This window comes from Cyrtonyx montezumae, unplaced genomic scaffold (genome assembly GCF_038088225.1).
Source record: "Cyrtonyx montezumae isolate F1298 unplaced genomic scaffold, pur_monq_1.0 scaffold_30, whole genome shotgun sequence".
In the NCBI taxonomy this organism is placed as follows: domain Eukaryota; kingdom Metazoa; phylum Chordata; class Aves; order Galliformes; family Odontophoridae; genus Cyrtonyx; species Cyrtonyx montezumae.
Window position 1 is genome coordinate 3,038,833 of NW_027072035.1, and position 10,058 is coordinate 3,048,890.

At 45.6% G+C, this 10,058-nt stretch overlaps 1 protein-coding gene across 1 annotated transcript in view; it reads right to left on the minus strand.

The window, feature by feature from the left end:
• SMARCA2 (SWI/SNF related, matrix associated, actin dependent regulator of chromatin, subfamily a, member 2) overlaps positions 1–9,542 on the minus strand; it is a 113,347-nt gene extending 103,805 nt beyond the window's left edge. The window contains exon 1 of the mRNA XM_065744157.1: positions 9,423–9,542. The gene's annotated coding sequence lies outside the window, so the exon portion shown is untranslated. The remainder of the gene's footprint in view (positions 1–9,422) is intronic.
• Positions 9,543–10,058: the final 516 nt, after the last annotated feature.

The window sequence follows — 10,058 nt, forward strand, 5'->3', positions numbered from 1 at the left end:
AAATTGTAGCTCAACAGACTTACTGTCATCAAATTACACAACAAGCAGTCATGTACAGTACTAACGAAGACAGTAGACCTGTGTAACTCTTCTACATACATGTGTTCAGAAATCTACACTCCACATGTTACTGCAATTCTTATAAAATTTATGGGGATGTAGGAAAACAGGTGTCACAATTATTATTAACATTATCTTCTGATTTTTATTTTTTTAGTTAGATATTGAAGACTTTTCTGGTTGTCTCTATATACCATCTCAGTATCAAATGAAACACACAACAGAAAAGACAATTATTTTGGCCTGAATACAGTTAGAACTCACTTGAGGGGTTCTGCTGATGTCACAAGCCAGGAGAATGCAGCTCAGGTGGCTTATAAAACAGTAAGGGCTCAGAGAACAAATGGCAGGCATTTTCAAGCTGGAAAAACAACTATTTCTACTTTCTGTGTTCTTAAGAGAACAAACTGATGCAGGGTACAGGCTTGAAACATCATTCATGTTTCTGAGAACTTCTATCAATGGCTAGCATTGAGAACTTTTAGTCTACTACTGTCTATTGTCATGCAGTGACATAACGGCCATACATTTACAAAACTGACAGCCAGTTGATGCCAACAGTCGTATTTCTTGGTATCACCCCCTCCCAGAAGTTCCATTTTCTTATGTTTGATCACAGAGCAATCTTATTATCTCAGTAACATAGCAGAAAAGTAGCACTGTATAAGAAAATAAACTACAATTTTTTAGATTACCAAACTGACTTTCTAAAAGAACATATGGAACCCAACACCAGCACAAACAAGCAAGTGGGATCACGACTTTCAGCAGCAGCTGACCATTACACAGGCTTTGCCTGCTCTCTCAATTTATCCTGGACACAGTTTTCCAACAACATCACCTGTTCACAGTTACTTGCCTCAGAGTAATAAATGCAGTACAGCGAAAAATGGGCCTTTACAAGAAGTATTTTAATTTGCAGTATTTTCACAGTACATTATGAGGCTCCCTGACCATATTTTCTCCTTACAGGTGTTATTACAGAAGATTGTGCTACACCCACATCAGGGTTTATACACAAGCCACGGTAAGCAGTAATTACTTTCTAACAGGAGTAAGTGGTGCAACCCTGTTATGACATTGCTTACATAAGCCCACGTTGTAGCTCATGGAAGTCAAATTAAGAAACAGACACCGATGACAAGCAAAGTACCCTCCTGAGATTCCTACCAAAGCAGAAAAGAGGCCTGTCCCTAAGACACATCAGAAAGAAAAGTAGATTCGTGTTCAATTATGGCAATTAGGGAATTCAAAGTTTCCACAACTCATCTTCTTTTTTTTTTCTTTCACAAGCAAGAATCTTTACTTAATGGGTCCAGCAGAGAAGATAAAATACTATCACATCAAGACTACCTTCAATTATTTACCCCTAGTTAACTGCACATTCTGTGAGGATCAAAAGCAGCTTGCTAGCTTTTACTTATAAATTTCTTCCTGTTACGTTTTATTAGCTACTACTCTGCTCTGGCAACAAATTAGAACAATGGCTGCTTAACTCATTTAAAATAAACCAGCTTTACCTGAAATAAGCTATCTTAGGACTTCAATTTACTTGCAAGGTAAAACAAGGTGATACCTCTGAAGCTTCTCTCTTCAAAACAAAAAGTAACAAAACACTAGAGTCACAAATCAGTCCCTCACATTCCCACAACTCAGCCACAGAAGGAACTGCATCATCAGATGTTCACAACTGCATATACCATGCCATAGTTTCTTGTAAGACACCTGGAATTTGGCTGGAAAACAGATATTTCCACAAAACAAAGAGCTTTTATACAAGTCAGGCTCCATTGCGAAACATAATACTGATCCTGTCAAAGCCAAGCCTCTCTGCACACTACTAGCCAAATTCAGTATATTCAACAAAGCAGAACCTAGCACCAACTCCATTATCCAAACAAATGGGTTCAGAACTACAACTCAATCAAGTACAAAATGACCATCAGTACACAGTATCCAAAAATAATGTATTCCATTAAATTCCTCATTTATACCTATGTATTAAAATAAATATCAGAATCTCCCCTTCTGTTTACCTTTATTGAAAACTTCAGTTGTCATTTGCCTAATTACCTGGCCCTGTTCTCAGCACCACTAGTTAAAAGGTCATTTATGTATACACTAAGCATGTCTAGCAAGCAAATTTGGAAAATTTGGAATACTTTCAAATGGGATAACTAGTGCCCAACCTGTGAAAAATGGTGAGTATGACAGGGTAATCTTACACTCCATACTCCAGACTAAGTCCCTTCCCCACTCCCTTTAAAAGCAGATAAAGTCACTGCTTGGTATCATTTTCAATATGTCTGAAGATATTTTCATAAATCAAAGAAAATATTTGTGTGGAGGAAAAAAATAACTAGTTATAAAATCCGTACCATGGGAATATGTAATGATAACTTTAACCTGAATGCAAGTAATGAATGGTGTACAAAGACACTCATGGACATAATGAGACAAACTGATTACCTCTAGCAAGAATAGTCCACAATTTTTAATTTCTTATTTTTTTAAAAACAGCCACTACTGTAAACAGGAACACATTATACATAACCTACCCAATTCTACTCAGAGTAGAACTGCTAAAAAGCACATTAAAATATTTAAAAAATAACTTAGTTTGTACTTAAAAATTTGAGATTGTATTAAAAATTCACAAATCAGGCACAGCATTCTCATTAAAATTCAGTAGAAAATAGATATTTAATTTTTCTAGGCCCTTATAAAAGTCTCATTAAAGTCTTAGCAAAATAAAAAATATAAAGGAGAGAAACAGATCCAACAATGGCCAAGCTCTACCCAGAAAACCCTGTTACAACTTTGGGTAAATTCTGGTGCAAATAAGCAAAATGAAATCAACACTTGGCAAAGCCAGAGTTAACTCATCTGTTTTGACTACCTTTTTAATGCGTAGCTCCTGTTAGTTACAGAAAAAAAAAAACAAAAAAAAAACCTCATTGTCCCAAATGATATGGCTGTTGGTTCAGACTCTCCTGTGTATTACACACTAATAGTTTCTCAAGTGCTCAATCTTAAAATTTCCTCCCATTTTCAGTGAGCAGTGTCGTTCACATGACTTCCTATAAGACACAGTTATTTTACAGATGTAATCCCATGTCATTCTTAAATTCATTTGCATCCTACCTCAGCAAATATCTTCAGTGAACAGCCCAAATATGCAGGCTGCTCTGAAAGTAATGCCTCCTATTTATTTGCATGGAAATTACAACAAAGAGCACAGTAACAGTATCTAGTAGAGCATATTCTTAGCTACAAAACTGACACAGTCACCAACATTAGCTACACATTGTCCCCAGTGACCAGTAAGAGCTGCATGCCACATCTGCAAATATTTCTATCAGCAGAGGTAACTGACTAACCACTGCAACATGCTGCAGTCTTCAAACTTGCATGGAGATCAGTGTTATCTTATTGCAAGAGAAAGGTATCTTCTTCTCTAGCCTCACTCTGGAAGTTCAAATCTTCAGCTTAGTCCATGTTGTGATGTAGTGATCAGAGTTGAAAGTTTGTCCAGCCTCCAGGAAATCCAGAAGGACCAGGCCTTTCCTACCCCAAAAGACAGTGCATGTCACTTTACACACTCCGAGTTGCATCTTGAACTTTTTCTTTGATGGGATATTCACACATTTCCACTCCACAGTCTGTTCTTTTGTCTCCAGCTCATACTGGTGATATCATGTTTCACCAACAGTAATTATGAGACCCAGAAAACTGCCACCTTTAGCCTCATCCTGGTTCAGCAGGTCCAGATAAATTTGCATACAGAGTTCCTTTCATTGCCACAGCTGAAACAAATCACCCAACACCTCACTGTTCTCACATTTAGTTTGGTCTCCACAAACATTCAGCAAGTGCCGATGAATGTCAACGGGTGCCAATTTTCTCTGCATGGAGGATTTCAGTTACACACTTCTACTTTGTTCATACTTTCATACTGCACAGCATTTTGTCAGACTGTCTCTCTACTTCCATCTGGCACACAGCAAAAAAATATAATGAAATATTGGTGGGAAGGTTCTACCTTCACTGCCATCCTTATAACATCAGTTCCTGACGTCATGGGCCAGTATGACAAAATTTACCTTCAGAGGCATTACCTTCAGAGCAGTCCTTGTAAAAGGATAGATCCTTTTCTCCCACATTTGAGCAGCGAGGACTGACTCCTCATTCCTCTCCTTCCCCCACAATGAAGTCTAGGCAGACTATACACTGAAATCAAAATCCCCTAATTTCTTTAGCCCCTGTTAACAGGAAAAAAAGAGGGGTTTTAATTCACCACTTGGGAATCATACAGTTCTTACTCTTGTCCCAGAGAACTTCTCCCACCTTTTCTGGGCTAATCAGAGTTCAGACAATCATAAATCTATCGTCACGGCAGCGTTAGAAAAACAGAAACACAACAAGAGCCACAACACTAAGAACTGAAGATATTCACGTCCTTTGCTCCACTCTTTATAGAGCAAATGATCTAGTACAGTATCTGCACTATATAGAATTTGAGTATACTAAGAGGGAATATAGCTAAGCATGCATGTTTCCACACCTGGAAGGTTTCACAAATACAGCTCTTTCATCACACATTATATCAGTCTTTCAGAACACAGAGTATTTAAGCACATTATACACACATAGCTATAAATTTGATACAAACCCAAAGTGAACAAAGGCATGGATCTGAAACTAAACCACAGCGGGCAGTAAACCACCAGCACTACTTAGGAATTCAAGACCAGCTGGACAACCAGAAATATCCAGAGGTTATAGACTGCTTTGGCACAGAACGGTTACACTGCATCTAGGAACAGATGGAGCAGCAAGTATTTATAATTCTTCTAGTTGTTTCTCTTACCAGACAATTCGACTTCTGCCTGTTTACGACTGACTCAACCTAAATTGAATTTCAGTTGTTGTATTTTCAACCAGATCCCCTGCCTTGGACAGGTAGTGAAAAGCAAGGAAACTGTGCCAGTTACATCCGATAAAAGGGAATGTGGACCTAAGCAATAGCCACATAGAAGCTGCAAAGCAATCTCTCCCCATAATTTCACAGAAAAGCCACTACAGACCACTTCTCCTCAGACATTTCCAAAAGAAGTCACATTTCAAGGCTGGCTTAGAAAAAAAAAACAACATTGCAAAACTGAGATACACTGCAGACCAACTTGGGGTTATCCTTCATATACTACCATGTAAAATCTGAAATGATACTGCTAATGGTTTCCATTTGCCTCACCTGCTAACTGTTATCAAATGAAGATGCTCAAAGTTTAAGAGGTGATTAACAAAGACAGTAGCCTGTTAAAATTAAATAGATTGTAGTCTTTAGAATCAAGTCAGCATTTTCTATTTTACAGCACCACTGGACACTATGCAGTGACATTTGTGAGGACTTAACTACTGTTGTTTCGTCAATGAATTAATCAGTAAACGGTAGGTGTACATGAAACAATGTAAAATCAGTAAAGCAGAAGAGTCATGTCTTCAACTAACATAAACCAGAATTATTCTGTTTACACGGGAGAAGCCAAACACAGTAACAGCTGAGATATTCTGCCTTTGCATACTCATACTTCACCATAACTTCAAAATCTTCTGGAAGGGAACTTGTAGTTCAAACCATAAAACCAGAAATACAGCCAGAGATAAAAAACCCTGGACACCTCCTTAGCTGACTGTCTAGCTGTCCACCAGACGCTGTCTACATCCCATTGAAGAAATTCCTATTTCTACTGCGTAGCTGTTTCAGTTTTCATAAAGCAACTTCTCAAACTATTTAAACTCCCAGACTAAACTCTTCCAAAACACTAAAACAGCACCAAGAAATGACCAGCTATCAGCTGGGGCTGAACATACACTAGCCATCCCTGCAGTAGTCATTGTTAAGTCAGAGTTCAGAGAAGTTATGTTAACGTATGTCACCAGGCTTCAAAGATGAGGCCAAAGCATAGACGTGACCCTTTCCATTGGATTTGCTACAGAGGCAGCAGCCTTCAAGAGAAAAGGAGGGCAGATGCTACAGTTGGAAGTTCAAGAAACTGCCTTTTAGCCCCATAGCCATGGTCACCACAAACAAATCTCTCAGAGTCCAAGATCAAGCCCATGTCTGCAGCACACGTAGGTTCAATTGTACATCCAGGGTGCAGCAAACTGACTCATGACAGTACTGATTGATTACAAATTAGGTGTCCACACAGTGACTCTACAAGTATTAATAACAATTACTGAACATTATCTTCATGCCAGACTCTGAAAAACAAAAGCCACAATTAGGGGTTTCTTACTACAAGTTACATAAAGTAAAGCCATCACCGAAGATGATGCAAAAGCATAATTTTCGTAACAAGAAATGCTGTCAACATCTGTCCTAAAGATCCCAGCTCTAAATGATTCACTTATGTGCTGCAACCCCACAGTAACGCACGGGGACACACACAGCAAAACATTTATCCTCAAGAAGAGTTGACTTTAAATGTGTTAGAAACAATAAAACAGTTCTCAGACCTACTCTTCTCATCCTGCTACACCAGCAAACTACAACAGCTATGTTTAAAGAAATCCTTGCTTCTTTCTCCACACCATCCTTCCTTATTTTGTAGCTTGAAAATAAGACATAAGCTGTTCTCTGCTGCCATTTTCACAAGTGATCTTTATGTTGTAACGTTGTGCTTCTCTATTCCAGTGGAGGACCAAGTGAACAACTGAAAAATAAAGCTGACAGAGTGCAAAAGAGGTGCATGTCCAAGAAACACTTCATACAAAGAGAAATGACACACACAGGTAAAAAGAATGTTTTAACAAGCAATCTGCAAAAATGTCCTGATTCATACGAAGAATAAAATGTCTTCTTTGGTTAAGGATTGCTTAATTACAAGCACTAATAATCCAGGCTAAACACTGATGCAAGAAGTGCAGACATGTTTAAAGTTGCTATCATGCACAATGTGACCTTAACATCAAAGACCAACAAAAACTGAGAAAATATATATAGAAATTTTAATCTCGTGTACACCTTTGTCAAGAATGTATTTCATATGAGCATTAGCTGGAGTGCTTTTTCCTCTTGTCAACTTCAAGCCTCAGGCATTGGTCAAAGCGTTTTTCAAACTTCACAAGAAATGCTCACAGACCACTTCAGAAATGAACAAAAGAAAAGATCTGAGACTGCTTTGAACACACTCTTCTGGTGTGTATGTTCTATGAAACGGCACAGAAACACCAATCCTGGAGCCAAGACATGAGGGAAATGCTGGATTTAACGAAGATTTAACCTCACCTCCATCATGTCTACGTGTGCTGTGTGATACGCCCAACCCTGGATGTATCTTAAAACACTCATTACTCGATCTTTCCTTCTGTTGCTGACACAACCCTATCTTCAGTGCTACCACTCTAAGTCATTTTTCTCTTAGAATCACAAGAGGACAAAAGAAACAAAGTCAAAGCCAGTAAGGGGGCAATTGGGCTCCCGAAGAGAAAGTGTGCCTCGATTTGCATAACAATGCCCAGCTCACACGGCAGCGACGGCCCCACCTCGGACTGGTGCACGACTGAGGGAACTCTGCTCCGAAGCGTGCATTTGCCTGGGCCGCAGAGGCGGTGGGTAACATTAAATGACACGAAGAAACTGGAAACAAAACAAAAGAGACTGCAAATGGCACAATGTGGTGTCATAGGTCCTACGTCACTATTTGCAGAAAGCGCGCACACCACTTAAAAGCGGTAAAAATAAAAACAAATTCAAAAGATTTACAAAGAAAAACAAAACAAACAAAAAATATATAGCAACCGCGTTTTACCGTTCCCTCTCTTCGGTTATTTACTTACCCAAAGTATTCACAGAAAGACAAAAAGAGCGGTGTTCACCGAAGTTCGGCGAGGCTGAGTGTCACCAACAGCCGATACCGAGGCGAACCGCGCGGCCACACCGACCGGCAAGAAAGACGCTATGTAGTTAATAACGTTAAAACAAAAAACAAAACAAAGCATTTAACGATAACTTCGGCGGCAGCGCGATGGACCACAACACCGTAACTTTCCCAGCTGTACGCAGACTGCCATTCCACCATGACAAATTTGGGATGGGACGAGGGAGGGGAAGCAGGCAGAACCCGAAACCCCACCGCACCGCTCCTCGCCGCCGGGTCTGGCCCCGCTCGTGGGCTGCCAGCCGGCGTCCGCGGGACCGTTACGCGCCGCCCTCGCAGGACAGGGTAGCACCTCGGCTACGCCGCGCGGCTTCCGGCCCGGCCGAGGAGCGTAGGCCTCGGCGAGGCGGCGGGCTGCACCCCGCGGGCCCCCGCGCGCCCCTCCGGCCTTGCTGGAAAGTTTTCGCCTCGGAGCGGAGCCTCCGCAGAGCGGGGAAACGCGTCCCCGTTCTCTCCCCGTGCTCGGCGGCAACGGACGGGCTCGCCCCAGGGCACGCCTCAGGGCAGAGCCCGGCCCGGCGCCCCGCCGCCCCGCGCCCCCGCCACCATGTCACGGACACCAAACATGTCCGTGCGCCACGCACAGTGGGGGTTGCTTCCTAATCCTCCGCCGCCGCCCTCCCCCCACCCCAGCAAGGAGAGAACTTTTCCAGGTGCCGAGCTCCGCTGGCGCGGCTGGGTCCTGCACGGCGCCGCGCCCTGACCAGTCCCCGCGGATCGGGCAAGCGGCCGCGCTCGTCCGGTCGGATTAAATTAAATTTAAAAAAGAAAAAGAGAGAAAATATCTGCGCACACCGGAAATAAAATGCTTTTCGATTGGAAAGACGATCGCCAAACCGAGAACGCACGTTGTGTTGTGTGTGTGTGTGTGCGCCGTTCTGCGGGGCGGGGGCCGGGCAGGCACGGTGCCCGCAGGGAGCGGACCGGAGGCAGCGGAAACCCGCGCGGGGCCGCGGCCCTCCCTCTGTCCCTCCCTCCGTCGCTCCCTCGCCCTCTCCCGCGCCGTGACAGGCACCCAGCCCGCGGCCTCCCGGTGCCAGCACCGCCGCGGGGACAGCCCCACACCACGCTCTGCCGCAGGACACCCCAACTTCCCCGGGCCGTAGTGCCGCGGCGGGGAAGGGCCGGGCGGCCCCGCTCCGGCTCCGGCTCCGGCTCCGAGCCCGCTGCGGACTGACCGAAACACCGCGGCCGAACGATACTTGCGGGTGGCCGCGGTCCCCTTCCCCCGCCGGCGGTACGCGCGGGGGTCGTTCCCGCAACACCGCATCCAAACTTTCTTCTCCCCGCGCCGCGCTCGTGGTGCGTGCACCGGGGCGTACCGGGCGGGGGGCGGCCGGGACTGCGCTCCGGGAGCGCGCGGGTTGGCGGTGCGGGGCTGACGGCGCGGGGCCCCGCGGGGCGAGGAGCGTTTACCTTCTGCACGGGCGGAGCGCCGCGCCGAGTGTCGCGCCCCTGCCTCTGGGCGAGCAGCGAAGCGGGGACGGAGAGGGGCTAGGCGCCGAGCATGACTTCACCGGTGACAGCCATTCCCTCCGCTTCCCAAACTCCGGCCCCGCCCACGGCCCCCTCCGCTGCCTCCCCGCGCCGACGCCGCCGCCGCTCAGGAAGCGCCCTTCCCATTGGCCCGCCGGCGGGGACTGCCCGCCCCACCGCGCGGAATTGGCGTTCCTATTGGCCACTGCCACCCGTCGCTCAGCTGGGAGGCCGTGGGGCGCGGTACGCGCCCGGCTCTGCCCGCGACTGCCGCGGCGCCGCCGAGGCTCCGCCGCGCCGCCTCCCGGCCCGCCCGCGCGGAGCGGAGCGCGGGCTTGGGGCCACCTCCGTGAGGAGGCGCCAGCGGGCGGCGCGGGGATAGGTGGAGAAGGTGCTGGAAGCGCGACGCTGTCCCGGGGCGGAGCGGGGAGGAGCTGGGCGGAAGGCGGCGGGGCCTCCCGCACCTGGCGGGGTGCACCGCGGGACACCTGCCTGCAGAAAGGGGCGCGCACACAAACAATGAGGCTGGCGGAAAGGCGTTACCGAAACTTGGGGGCCGCGGCCGAGGACGTTCGG